This window comes from Amia ocellicauda, chromosome 4 (genome assembly GCF_036373705.1).
Source record: "Amia ocellicauda isolate fAmiCal2 chromosome 4, fAmiCal2.hap1, whole genome shotgun sequence".
NCBI lineage: Eukaryota > Metazoa > Chordata > Actinopteri > Amiiformes > Amiidae > Amia > Amia ocellicauda.
The window spans coordinates 22,256,512-22,270,816 of NC_089853.1; the positions used below are offsets into that span (position 1 = coordinate 22,256,512).

At 40.7% G+C, this 14,305-nt stretch overlaps 1 protein-coding gene across 1 annotated transcript in view; it reads left to right on the forward strand.

Moving 5' to 3' along the window:
- The first annotated feature begins 7,373 nt into the window (after positions 1–7,373).
- The window catches only part of sema6d (semaphorin 6D), a 45,362-nt gene continuing 38,430 nt past the window's right edge, over positions 7,374–14,305 (forward strand). Inside the window, exon 1 of the mRNA XM_066701393.1 lies at positions 7,374–7,430. The gene's annotated coding sequence lies outside the window, so the exon portion shown is untranslated. The remainder of the gene's footprint in view (positions 7,431–14,305) is intronic.

The following is a 14,305-nucleotide window of genomic DNA, read 5'->3' on the forward strand; positions in this document are numbered from 1 at the left end:
ACTATCCCAATGTGCCAAAAAATAAAATAAAATTATACAAATCCACTTATGCCTCAGCTAAAAGAAAAAAAAAGCAAATCAAATCTGTTAAGAAATGAGAGTACGGTTCATTGCTTTCAAACATCTTCAAAATACTATGCCAAGAGTAGAAAGAAAATTATATTTTCCCCTAGGGAGAAAAAAAAGTATTTGCAGTATGTGCAATTTATAATATTTATCACTTTAAATACTGATTCTAGAAATATCAGTACACATAACCCAGATTGCCATGAGTCTAATAATGCATATACAAGTATTAAAACAAAACATATTTAGCAATATGTATTGTAAATGCACAACATCAGAAATGGTTCTGGCATGGTCGCATAACTTATGGATCAAATGCACAAATGTGGATAAGACTTTGCTTAAAAATCAAACCACGTGTGGGGCTTTCATTAAATACAGCAGAATCTTAGCATACTTATGTAAAACAGTATGCCAACTGTGGTTAAGTCAGGCTGGATTCCAATTTATACAATAGATGAACTAGTGACTCGATACTGCCCTCATCAAGCAACGCTGATATTATCATTAGAGCCCAGTGACTGCACACCTCCTAAATTAACTCTTGGCTGGAAATCTAAAAGGACTGATATCTGCAACAAGTTACTTTATTTCTGGTTCTCTCTCACCCTTTTACCTCATAGCCTGGAGATATTTCAATTCATTCTTTACTGGTTTCATACAAGTTTCTCAGATTTTGAAAGTGGACCAATTTATACCATAAAGCCCATTCAGCTACAATTGGGATCTTGTTCAAATACAGAGACACTGTTCCAAGCCAAGCCAATTTACTCAGTTTCTATGGGTTTTATGCTATATATTTATGCTCTTGCATAATCTGACTTTCTTCTTTATGAGCTGCCAGAGAAGCATTAAATTGATATAGCAGTGAGCAGTGGTATAACAGCATTTTAAGAAGAAAATGCAGTCCAAGCCCTTCCTGAAATCGAAAGGAAAAAACAAAACGCATTCTGCAAACAGCTTAGTCAGGCTTATTATACGATGACTCAGAAAATCAGAACCCATTCAATTCTCACAGAAATATAATGGTTAGGAGATAATCCCCCCATCTTTTGAATGTATATTAATCTCTAATCTTTATTTTTCTTTCCATTTGAATTGTGCTACAGAGTAACAAAACACCATCTAAGAATAACTTGCCAGCAGAAGAAATATGCAGATTTCCATGAGTAGATAAATTCTTGCTAGCTACATTACTACAGCTTTCAATTTCAGGAGCCTCCTCATCAGATTTTAATATTTAATTCCTTTAATTTTATGACCCTACTCTATACAAGTGAACCAGTCTCCTCCTCCCAGCCACCAGTGCTTTATTTACATTTCTTCACAACCATGGAAACCCTGCAAAGGTCACTGTGGAGCCTAATATTACAAAGACCACTGCAGTAGAAGCTCCTTTGAAGACTAAGTCATGCCAGTCCTGTCAGTAAAGTGTCGGGAACAACTACTCAGTTTCTATTAGTATTAACAGTTAAATCACAGCATACCTGACATCAATCCAACTTAAAGCAGAAATTCCAGCTGATTCAATTCAAAGACACAATAACTTAGTTGGCCAATGTAATGAATAAGGATGTTTGTGTGTACTTGTTGTTTTTTGGTTAAAGATACAGCATATTAAGACTTCCATTTCAAATGTATTCCCTCGTCACAGCATTAACATATGTATGTTACTGTACTGTTACTGTTACTGTATGACCAGTATGAATCAAAACTTTAAAACTCAAAGGAATGTAAAGTTATAGAAAGTGGGTACCTTATCAACCATTAACTGCTCATTCAAAACCATAAAGAGTGAATGCCACCACTTCTTGAGACTTTCAGAAGGGCAGTGATGGGATACATTCCAGTCTCTGTTTGCTTATCTAAGAACAGGATGGCCTAGTTTGCTGAAGGTATTACATGCTAAATAGTGACAGCTTTTACTGACAACCGAATAACAATATACAGCAATTAGAGCTTACATACCAGTAGTAGCTTATCAGTTAAGTGCCAGAATTCCTGCATTTCAGATTCTGAATCAGTTTGTCACCAATTTACAATGCTAAGCTGAACTATGTAAATCATCAGCTTCCCCGAAAATATGATACCATGTTTGCTTTTGGAAAACACACAAAACATGAATTGTTATTCTGAAATTATTATGGAACTCTGTTGTATGGCTTATTTTGTTATGTCTTCCATATCCATACATTATAAACCCACACCTCCATAGATTTCTATTTAATAAGCTCTATAAAATGTGTCAGAGTTCCACATAATATCTGCATTAAACCCAAATATATGGGCTGAGGTGGAATCTATAGTACAATTAAAATGGAAATCAATACATCATTTCACTGAACACGTTAAAATAGACAGCTTTCAAAAGGGCATATGTATTCCAACAAGTAGACAGAGATATAAAAACAGTATACCATGGCTATTCTGGTCTAATCTCTCAAAGGAACAACAATGAAAAATGTAATTTAAGCAGTTCTCAACAGAGTCATTGAATCATAAGTGTTACCAAACCTCAGAAAATACATTCTGAGGTGTAACCGGCTCCTCTTTAAAAAAAGACAAATTTCCTACTCTTAACTTCACTGGCCAAGACTATAAAATTAAAAAGTTAACCAAATACATCTAGTCATGTGTTTCAGATTGTAAACATCTTACATCAGTGTTTCCCAATACTGGTCCCAGGGACCCAATGTCCTGCTAGTTTTTGTTCTCTCTGTTACTTAATTTAACTAATTGGCCTAATCAGAGCTTATTCATTATTGTAAACCATTGGAGATGTCAAATTAAATATCAAAAGTATATAAGGCTCCAAGATTCTACAACTTTTTGTAATTTAAAACATTTAAATTTAGGTTTCAGTTCCAAGTCTTGTGGCTCATAATTTAAAGCTCAACTTTATCTTTCCTGAGATGCAGAATGATAAGACATGTCCACTAGTTTTTCTAAATGTCTCAGTTAAAAAATAATAATACAAAAACCAAAAGCAGAACTGGGGTGTCTGTACCCTTTGGCAGTCTTCCTTCCTCTGTGCAAGTTCTAATGACAATAGCCGTGATGTTATCTATCTGCAAACTAATGTACCTTTAAGTCGATGAATGTTTTTGGAATAAACATAATAATAATAAATAAAATTTGGAATAATGAACATCGGCACCAAGGCAGACGAAAGGAAAGTTGCATCATAAATAAAGAGGAGAAAGAAGAAAATCCATTAAAATGCCACTTCAAGCACTACCTTTTAATTAACGCCCTAGGTATCGAGGGAGTACTGTATATTACAGAGAGAATATACTTTATAAATTAGCTGGGTTTTTTTTGTTTAAAGGGGATAAGACAAGGTTAAATATCTGTCTAGTGTATGCTGTTTGGTGCTCCATGTTACACATCATGCATAAACAATGTAATGTCAAAGATCCATTAACTTACAGTGCAAACCAGTGTACAGCATAAGGACATACAAATGAAAAGATCAAGCCTAACAGAGCTTTACTTTAATACACTGTTTTGTGGAAATATTTAGCAAAACTAGAATGCATCTTCATCAGGCATTATAAATCACAAACATTTATTCTAATTAACCACCAAACTCTTTAGAGGTTAGAGCTACTAAAAATTTGCACTACTAACTATCTGAAAACCCTAAATTATTTATTAACACATTTTTGTATAGGATCTCCAATATTGTCAAACATAAATGCCTATTTTAAGAAGCCTTTAAGTTTTTCTTTCATTATAAATCTCATTTCATGTTGATCATTTTGCAGTGGTCCTAAATTGTCACAAAAAGTGTCACACGAAGGAAAAGAGGAAAATAAAATCAAAACATTCCCTCATTGGTATACTATCAAGGAATTCGGAAATACTATTAAAATATTGATTGAACCATAGATGTGCAATTCATAAAAGAAGTTACAACTGAATGATAATGTGTATAAACTCCAAAATAGGTTCTGTAATGCATACGGTCATTTAAATGATCACTTAGACCAATTTTACTTAAATAACTTAGCAAAATTTGAAGATGCTTATAGAAAACTAAAGTGACTTAACCCTGCTGAGTGATTTAGTAGAGATCATAGAAAGACACAAATGCACCAGCAAACACTTAATAGCCACTAGAATCATCGCATTGGAGAATTATGAAAATTGTATTCACACAAATTTGGGACTGAAGTATTTGAAATGAAATATTTGAATTAGACATATAGTACAGAAGCAGAACTTCGACTATAAGCAGATGGCATGCCATATTTTATTTCCTGGAAAAGGTTTGAGCTTTTGCTTTTGCTATTACTATTGCAACACATTGCGTCTAGACAACTACGTGACCAGAGCTGGTTATGTTAGTATCCTCTCTGGACAAGTCCATGTAATGAATAATTAAAGAGAGAATTTGGCACCTTACAGACCATGCAAAGGTTGGAGCGTCCTTTCGATTACCTGCAAACTGCTCAGGCTTTGTAACCGAGTGCATGTCCTTGTTCTTTAAGCAGACTGTTCAAAGGACATCAGTCACATTATGCACCCAATCGCTTCTTTATTCAAATGTTATAAAGAATAACTGAATTATGTGCTTTCAATGAGTTAAGGCTTGTCACCCAGGACAGATAGGTGCATGATAAAAAATGTTTTCTTGAAGGATATGCTTCACAAATAAAAACGCATCCCGGCAATAACACTGCTGTTTTGCAAAAAAAAAAAAAAAAGAGGAAGAGACTCACAGTAATTGTGATGCACAGCTGATTTTTCCAAGGAGTTTATTTATTTATTTATTTTCTCCACTAGATCCTCAACATTAACATTACAATGACAACTGTATCACAGTAGGCTGGCTTTAAGTTATGAAGGAATAGACACCATAAAGATGAAAAAATTGTGATTAGTTTAGTTGTGCTAAGATGTTCAGGAAAGATTTCACAAACTAAAAACACTTCAAGCTCTCTGCTGGTTTGCTCCTTTTATAAACTCGACATCAAGCAAAGCAAAGGTTTAAACAATTGATTTTTTTAGGCATCCTGCCAGAGGTAATTGTGTCAGTATTCTTCTTAAGCTGTGAACGGCAAGATAGAATTTTCTTTTTTTTGATTGGTCTGGACAGTGTCCAACAGGAAGAAATTAAACAATATGAAGCCGGGTCCAGCTGCTACACTGGAGCAGCCAATAGCACAATCGGTTCTTCCACATTTTAAAAGTATGCACCATATCCACTTTAAAATCTGATAAAAGACCTGCATTAAGTAGGTAAACACAATTAGTAACACTGTGACAGGAGAGTCCCTTAAATTATTTTAATGAAATATGACAAACAAATTGCATTGCAAATAGAATGATTACACAATTCATCGAGGATACTACAGTTGGTGTAGAGTTTAAAAACAGGAAATCTAATGGATGTTTTTCTCCTCTGAATGGATACTCATTATGTGGTACCCATCAGTTTGTGAAGTTTCTGTTTGGTCCAGCTGTCCCCTTATTTCCGCAGGGATCTTTACTGATAGAAGAAAAGCTCCATTAGAGCTGCAGACAACCACTAGGCAGATTTATTTTACTAGGAGGTTAAAAATAATGCACATAACCACAGTTGATTAGGACCAACAAGTAACACAAAACAAAACAAAAGAGACATGTGAGAGGAGTTCCATCTGTCTCTTATCTGCTTCTCCATTGCACCCCCAAGGAAAAGTGCTCCTTTTCAATACAGATTCTTGAAGCGGTTTTCTATTTAAAATATGAATCACCTATTCTGGGGTCATTACCTCCACCCCACACACAAAAACAACAAAACCACCACCACCACAAGCTCTGAATAATCAAAGAATCGTATAATTATTCTAATGTCCACCTAAGCCTCCCAGGCAGGGTGGCAGATACAATACATGTATGTCTCCTTCTAGCACCTTCTCCCCTTAAATGACAAATTGACCTTCCAATTCTCCCAGAAACCTGTTTGTAATTGTGACTTCCATGCCAAAATTTTAAAAGGCCTAATTGCTTTGGCCAGTGGGCCATTTTGGGACTCTAATAAATCAAATTACAAGATCCATCATACTTTGTCATGCAGTAGTGTGATGAAGATTGCATGACAATAATAATAATGAATTCATTAAAACTCCTTTCATTTACCAAACATGTATGCCATGAAAAGTAGAAACCTGTGCCTTCAAATGACATGGAGACATATTGTTATATTCTGAATATAAAACGCAGGATTTGATAGATACACAATGAAATATTTAGAAATTGATATGGGTTTATAAATATCTATTTAAGTTGATGTCCAGTACAACATCTAAAAGTTATTTTTTAAGTCAGAAATGTCCAACTCAGTATTTCCCAACTGCTGCAGTATGTACATCATATTGTCAATCCTGACAGCCCCATGAAATGTAGGCATCTACTCTGTGCCCCTTATATACAAAACTATTTGCATAAGTTAAAAGCTTGGGCTACACATCTATGGTTTCATATTGACCTGCACCCTCATTCTAACACTAGACATAAACAGCCCCTTTAAGGAGAGCTCAGGGGGCCTCCTCATCTCCCGTTTCTGTTTTGAGCAAAGGGGCCAGATAAAGATGAAAGGCATCATTTTTGTCGCAGCGTGTCAAGTTCGAATGTGTGGAAATGTGTTCGGGAGTATCAGGAAAGATGTCAGACTCACACAGATTTAAAGCGGTACTCAAACTGTCAATGTACATAAACCTTCAGGAGTTGATAGAGAAATTGTAACCTGGGTGCTTTATAAACGTACATAGGAACAAAATCTATATTTGTGACACGAAATGCAATGATATATACTTTGAGTGTATTTCAATCAGCTGGTATCGCCAATCTGTAGATTAAATGAAGTAGGGGGGCAATATATTGACAGCAACTGATTTCATATGTTGAAAATATTTATAGAGGCTAAAAGTTACACAAAAATATGGAACAAACGCATATAGTACAGCAAAAATAAATAAAGAAATGCTGGTACTCACCTTTGTACCATGTTGGTTAAAATAAATTGTTTTTTTGTGGCACGTTGCCATCTATTATCAAGGAAAGTACACAACAAAAACTCAAACATCCACCTAAGAGCATCTTGGTAAGCTCTCTTATCACAATGAGAACAAGTCAGGAAAAAGTTGAAATCAGGCTAAAATTATGTTTTCTCCCATTTCCCAAAGAATTGACAACACAATTAGTAATCATATAATCATATTTCCGTTAAAGTCTCCCATTCTACATTGCAAATCTACCAGTGATCATAATTTTTAATAAAGCTTCACCAACACCACACAGCCATACTCATATTGTGTTGCTGAAATTGCTTGTTCATTTCGTTTCAGGTCATTTGCTTGCTTCATTTCCAGAGAAAGGTGAGAATTCATATTTATTTCCTATGTATGGCTTGGCATAGTACTTTGGAGTGAAATAAGAATGTTGTATTTCATAACAAATAGGAAATATAAGATAGTGTTTCCCTTATAATCTCTTTGCAGACCACACAGGCCCTTTCTGTGTGTCTAGCTGTTTTATGCACCAAAAGCAATTCATTCACACACTATTTTGCCACTCAGATCTTTAGCAGCAGAAATCCGTGTTTTTGTCTTTGGGTAGAAAGTCGGATTAATCCTTTTATTACCCTGAAAGCTGTTCCCCTGTGAACAAAGATCACATGATGCTTTGCTTTTGTGCCCCCTCATGGATCAGCAGTATACCTTTCATATGGGGGTGCTTTACTGACTGCCAGATTCCCTTCTCATACGGATGCATTTTCTAACTTGTTACTGTCAGTAAAAAAACAATTGGTGAGTTTTGAAAAAACGATTATGTTCATATTCAGTTTATGCTTCAGAGACAGTGTTTTGTGAGATGTACATGCTTGTCTGGAATTATAAACCCAACTGAAGACACTCATTATGTTGTCCATTAAAATTGTACATCAAAACCTCAATGTAATTCCTTGAAAACGCCATTAAAATGCTGCATATTTGTTATTGATTTACTTTATTTATCTTTCAAGTCGGAAGTACTGCCCAAGGGGGAGGGGATTCTCTGCTCACTTCTGTAGGAACCCGATCGAAACATCACTCTATCAAATCTGTCATTGGCCCCTACACATGTCACTCAAAACAGGTCCCTTCCCACTTCCTGTTCTATTAAACGTGACATCTGCACAGGTTCGTCCTATTTTGCCATTTCGCTGAACCTGAGAATGTGAGCTTTCTGTGTCTTGTTTGTGCATAAGACCTTACCTGTCTTTTCTGTATTTGGTTGGCTGGCTTCACGGCAGTGTTGTTCACCACCATCTTCACCACTGTGTCTATTTGTTTTGTGTTAGTTATTTGATAGCTATCCGATTCTGTTCCGTCTGCGCACCGAGGCTCCGGCTGTGCTTTTGGTTTCAGTTCCAAGAACTAATAGAGCTTTTAAAAAGAAATAGTCGTGTCTATATTGCGACTGCTTGCTGTGTTGTTTTTTTGTCCACAGGGCTTTTTCCTTCAGAGCAGGAACTCTAGCAGCGGCAGTAAAATCTGAGGCCTGGCTGCCCGGCCTAAGCCTCGGCGTGTCGTAAGAGATCTTACCCGCGTGAGGGGCCCCCACTGCCGGCTTGCTCCCCGCACTACAGACTGCGGCTGCGGCTGTGGCTGTATGAGATGTCGCTTTCTCAGCTTGCTGGGATCGAGCTCTGCTTTGCTCCTTTTCCGTGTGTGCAGGCCTCGGTTTTAGGCCCCGCTTCGGCTGGTGGCCTACTATCCTCGGCCCGCTCAAACCCCGGACCCCGCGTCACTTGGTTTTGCAGTGCCCCCGTGTCCACTAGCTCCCTTTGGCCTGTCGCTAGCTCCTCGCACTTTCTACAAGTGCATGGACGTTGTGTTAGCCCCCCCGCCCCGGCTAGTCTTTTCTCAATCCAGGGAGCAGGTTCAAAGCCACACGAACCTGATTCTCTGCCATCTCTCCAAATTGGGCCTCCGGGTCAATTGCGAGAAGAGCTGCCTGATGCCAACTCAGCAGGCACAATTCATCAGACTGCATCTTGATTCTGTTGCCATGCTTACCACACTGGCGCCAGAGAGAGATGCTTCCATACACGTGTGTCTCTCCTTCTTCCGGTTGAGAGCCCGCGTCAGGGTGTCCCTTTGCCAGAGGCTGCTGGTCCTCCTAGCGGCTGAATCACAAACCCTCCCCCTCGGTTTCCTCCAATTGAGGCTGCTGCAGTGGTGGTTCAGGTCTCTTCAGATACATCATCGACGCGACCATGCATGCAGAGTCACAGTCACTCCAGCATGCTAAAGGCACTCCGTTGTTGGCAGAGCCCTCACAATTTAACCTCTGGGGCCAGTTTGCCACCGAGTGGTCATGATGCCTCCAAGCAAGGTTGGGGAGTGGTCTGCAATGGACATGGCTTGCTCCGGCTTGGCTCTGTAAGAGCAATTCACCTCCCTGGCCCGTCCAATATGGTGGCAGACCTCCTCTCGCGGGAAGGCCCTCCCGGTTTCAGAATGGAGCCTCCACCCACTTGTGAAGTGGATCTCTTCACCTCGGCAGAGTACACCCACTGCCCACTATGGTTCTCCGTCCGAGACCGCTCAGGAACCCTGGGAATCAACACGCTAGTTCACATGTGGCCGCGCTTTCTCCTCTACGTGTTCACACCATTCCCCCTTCTCCCAATGGTCCTGGAGAAGATCAGGCGAGAACGAGTGACAGTTCTGCTGATAGCGCCCCAGTGGCATCGCAGATTCTGGTTCGCAGAACTGACCTCCCTCCTGAATAGAGAGCCCTGGCAGCTCCCACTACAAGCGGACTTGTTGTTCCAGGTGCAGGGCACGCTCTGGCACCCCAACCCGGGTCTACTCCAGCTTTGGGCCTGGCCCCTGAGCAGGATCGCTTGATTGCGGTAGTAGCCACTATCCAGTCAGCGAGAGCTCCCTTTATGAGGTCACAATACTCCTACAGCTGGCGGACGTTTAGCACCTGGTGCCAGGACAGAGGTCATGACCCAGTCACTTGCCCTATCGGGGTCATATTACAATTTCTACAGGAGCAGCTGGACCAGGGCAAGTCCCTGTCCATGCTCAAAGTATATCTGGTGGCCATCTCCACATGATCAATGGCGAGCCCCCTGGGTCTGATTTTCTGGCTGTGCAGTTTCTGAAGGGAGCTCAATGGCTACGGCCTCCTCGCATCCCGTCACTGCCCACATGGCGCCTTGATGTAGTGCTGGACGCACTTTCCCAAGCCCCATTTGAGCCACTGAACTCAGCTGAGCTGAAGCTGGTGTTTTTGCTGGCAATCACCTCTGCAAAATGCATAAGCGAGTTATACACCCTGTCCGCACACACATCGTGAGTCTGTTTTGCGGGAGATGGCTCCAGGGTCATGCTACGGCCTAACCCTGCGTTCCTACCAAAAGTGCTGTCTCCATTCCATGTTAACAGGCCTGTTGAGTTGATGGTTTCCATCCTCCTCCCTTCTCTTTGGAGCAGAAGAGTCAGCTTCACCTGCTCTGCCCTGTGCCGGCCCTCAGGTGCTATTTGGAACGCACTAAGGACATTCGGCTCTCGAACCAATTGTTGTGTCTTATGGAGCACGCACACAGGGCCAGGTGCTTTCAAAGCAGCGCCTCTCGCATTGGATCATGGACACTATTACCATGGCCTATGAGTCCACAGGGACCCCGGTGCCTGAACACCTGGTGGGCCATTTGACTCGAGGTGTTGCCACATCGTGGGCCCTTTTTCAAGGTGCCCCCTTGGCAGACATTTGTGCGGCTGCAGCTTGGACCTCGCCACTTACGTTTGTCCGGTTCTACAGGCTGGACGTGACGGGACCGGTCCCTTCCATTGGGAACCCGGTGTTGGCTTCAGTCGAGCCCCAGTAGCCTACATGCTCTGGTTCCTGATTTGTTTTCCTAGTCTGCCCCTGTTTAGCGCATTCTGCATGGCGCTATTGAATCGTGTATACAGATCGTTCATTGTTACATTGTGTTGCGGTGGTGCATGTGTCTGGCCTGTACCCGGCTATGTGTATATATTGTATATATGTAAACAGCAGGTCTGTAACTGCTGTCCTCGCTCCTGGGCGGCCAGGTGTGGCCCTGCGGGCCCCCGTGGGATTACTGTCTGGAGTCGTGTTCCCGAGGTTCCCTAGTGGTACACCTCGCAGCAGGCTCCCTTATCAGCTCGCTGCCTCCTCCCTTGCGACAGTTTTGTTATACAGTAACACCTCCCGCTTAGGCAGTGCTTCCGACTTGTAAGATAACGATAGGTTGCAAATGCAACCCCGGTTATCTGAAAAAGGAAGCACTGCTCAAGGGTTGCAAGGTCGCGCGGGAGTCCAAGCTCCCCGCAAAAGAGTATGAACCTGCGCAGACGTCACATTTTATAGAATAGGAAGTGGGAAGGGACCTGTTTTGAGTGATGTGCCAGTGGCAGCTTTGATAGAGTGACTTCCTACGGAAGTGAGCAGAAACCCCTCCCTCTTGGGCAGTGCTTCCTTTTTCATATAACCAGGGTTGCATTCACAACCTGTCATTTTATTTTCTACACCCACATCCTTTAAGTTATTTTCCCTTAGATTCTGAGAACTATGCTGTCTTATTCATCTTCAAATCCTGGATACATTTATGCTTTCTGTTAGAGTCTGATGTATTGTCACTGTGCACCCTGGGGAAGGTTTCAGTAGTAATGTCATGGAGTTACAAACTGCAAATCATATGATAAAACCTTTTTTAATAACTGTTGCTTTACAAGATTAATACAATTCCCTTCCATATCAACAATTCAGATAATACATCTCTCAGAGCTGTAGGAGTGAGTAAGCACAGGAAGCTCATTTTGTAGGACTCATATTTTGTGCTGTCGTGGTGGTTAGACTAAACTGCTGCATTCAGACAATGACACTGAGGTACAGATGACATTGCCTGCAGATAAAATGGTTATTACACTGGAAGGGAATGTGTTGGTTTATTGAGCATTATACATGTATTGCTTGTAAATATTTGCATTACCTACTGTATACAGCTGTTGTGCTTTTATGTGGTCCTCGAGTCCCTGGAACCATCTCAGCATTAATCACTATCTATTTCTGCAGCCTGAATGATGTTTGTGTAATCAATATAAATTTTCAGTCAGGAGCCCCTTATTTACAGCCGGTTTGTCCTGCAAGGTCTTGGCTAGGGGAGTGTATCTAGGACATAGTAATCAGCACAAAGCTAAGATGCTTTTGAAGGACATGTTCCTCACAGAGAGATGTGTGTTTCTTTCAAACAACATAAACACTTCATTTTTTTTCCTGAGTTCTCAAGCACTTAAAATGACTGAACATATTGAACATTGTTTACATCAAAACAAAAAAATATTATTCCAGTGTATTTGCTCAGGTAAACTATGGAAATATATATAATTCACACATAAGGGTGGTTATGGATTTCCTTGTGGGCAAACTACTATACATAGTCTAATGTACTGTGGAACAGACCTGAGGTCTAATTTACAATTATGATGTAAGCAGCATTGGCTGGTGAACATACAATTACATTCACAGTGATAAGTTCACTTACAAATATGCCTTTATTAAAAGTAAACTACAGCGTAGTAACAGTAGTAACTGACAGCAGGTTTGCCATGGAGTGGATAGCTGTCCCAAATTTCCTAACCGGAAAAAAAGAAGTTTGAGAAAGTTCTAGAAACTGCGTGAATGTGTGTGAATGAAAAAAAAAAAAATATATATATATATATATATATATATATATACACATACAGCTCTGGAAAAATGTAAGAGACCACTTAACATTGATTTCTGAACTTGGAGTGGTCTATATACACCGATCAGCCATAACATTATGACCACTGACAGGTGAAGTGAATAACACTGATAGTCTCGTTATCATGGCACCTGTCAGTGGGTGGGATATATTAGGCAGCAAGTGAACTTTTTGTCCTCAAAGTTGATGTGTTAGAAGCAGGAAAAATGGGCAAGTGTAAGGATCTGAGCGACTTTGACAAGGGCCAAATTGTGATGGCTAGACGACTGGGTCAGAGCATCTCCAAAACTGCAGCTCTTGTGGGATGTTCCCAGTCTGCAGTGGTCAGTACCTATCAAAAGTGGTCCAAGGACAGAAAAGCGGTGAACCGGCGACAGGGTCATGGGCGGCCAAGGCTCATTGATGCACGTGGGGAGCGAAGGCTGGCCCGTGTGGTCCGATCCAACAGACGAGCTACTGTAGCTCAAATTGCTGACAAAGTTAATGCTGGTTCTGATAGAAAGGTGTCAGAATACACAGTGCATCGCAGTTTGTTGCGTATGGGGCTGCGTAGCCGCAGACCAGTCAGGGTGCCCATGCTGACCCCTGTCCACTGCCGAAAGTGCCTACAATGGGCACGTGAGCATCAGAACTGGACCACGGAGCAATGGAGGAAGGAAGCCTGGTCTGATGAATCACGAGCTCAAGGTGTTGACTTGGCCTCCAAATTCCCCAGATCTCAATCCAATCGAGCATCTGTGGGATGTGCTGAACAAACAAGTCGGATCCATGGAGGCCCCACCTCGCAACTTACAAGACTTAAAGGATCTGCTGCTAACATCTTGGTGCCAGATACCACAGCACACCTTCAGAGGTCTAGTGGAGTCCATGCCTCAACGTGTCAGGGCTGTTTGGGACCTACACAATATTAGGCAGGTGGTCATAATGTTTTGGCTGATCGGTGTATATAATACGCACAAAACTAATTATTTAACAAGGAAATGTCTGCATAGGGGAAACACAATTTTATCTGTTTTGGTCTCAATTTGTTCAACATGCATTTTTTAATTAAGTTGTTTTATCTGAAATAGAAATTCTAATTTCATAAGTTCACATTGATGGGGGAGGTGTGAATGTTTATAAAGAGATCTATAAACTGAATAGTGTGATATTGTATCTAATTTCATGTACAGAAGTGGTTATGGTTCTGCTTTATGGTTACAGTAATGCTGAGACTCCTCTAAGACTTTGTGAGCCATTCAGTGAAAGTTGAACAGATCAATTGGTTTGTACAAGCGAAGATGCTTTTTCGATTGGAGACCCTTCGAATTTACTCAGTGCCACACAGTTATAAATAATACATATTATTAGTGCTGAAATGCTGAGCTTCTCCTTGTAACATATCCCGTATCAGTACAATCTATGGCCTGTATTTTACAGCTTGGCTTGCTTTTACAATTGCACTGTAATTACAGTACAGGCGACCTCATCTCTAGTAATTAC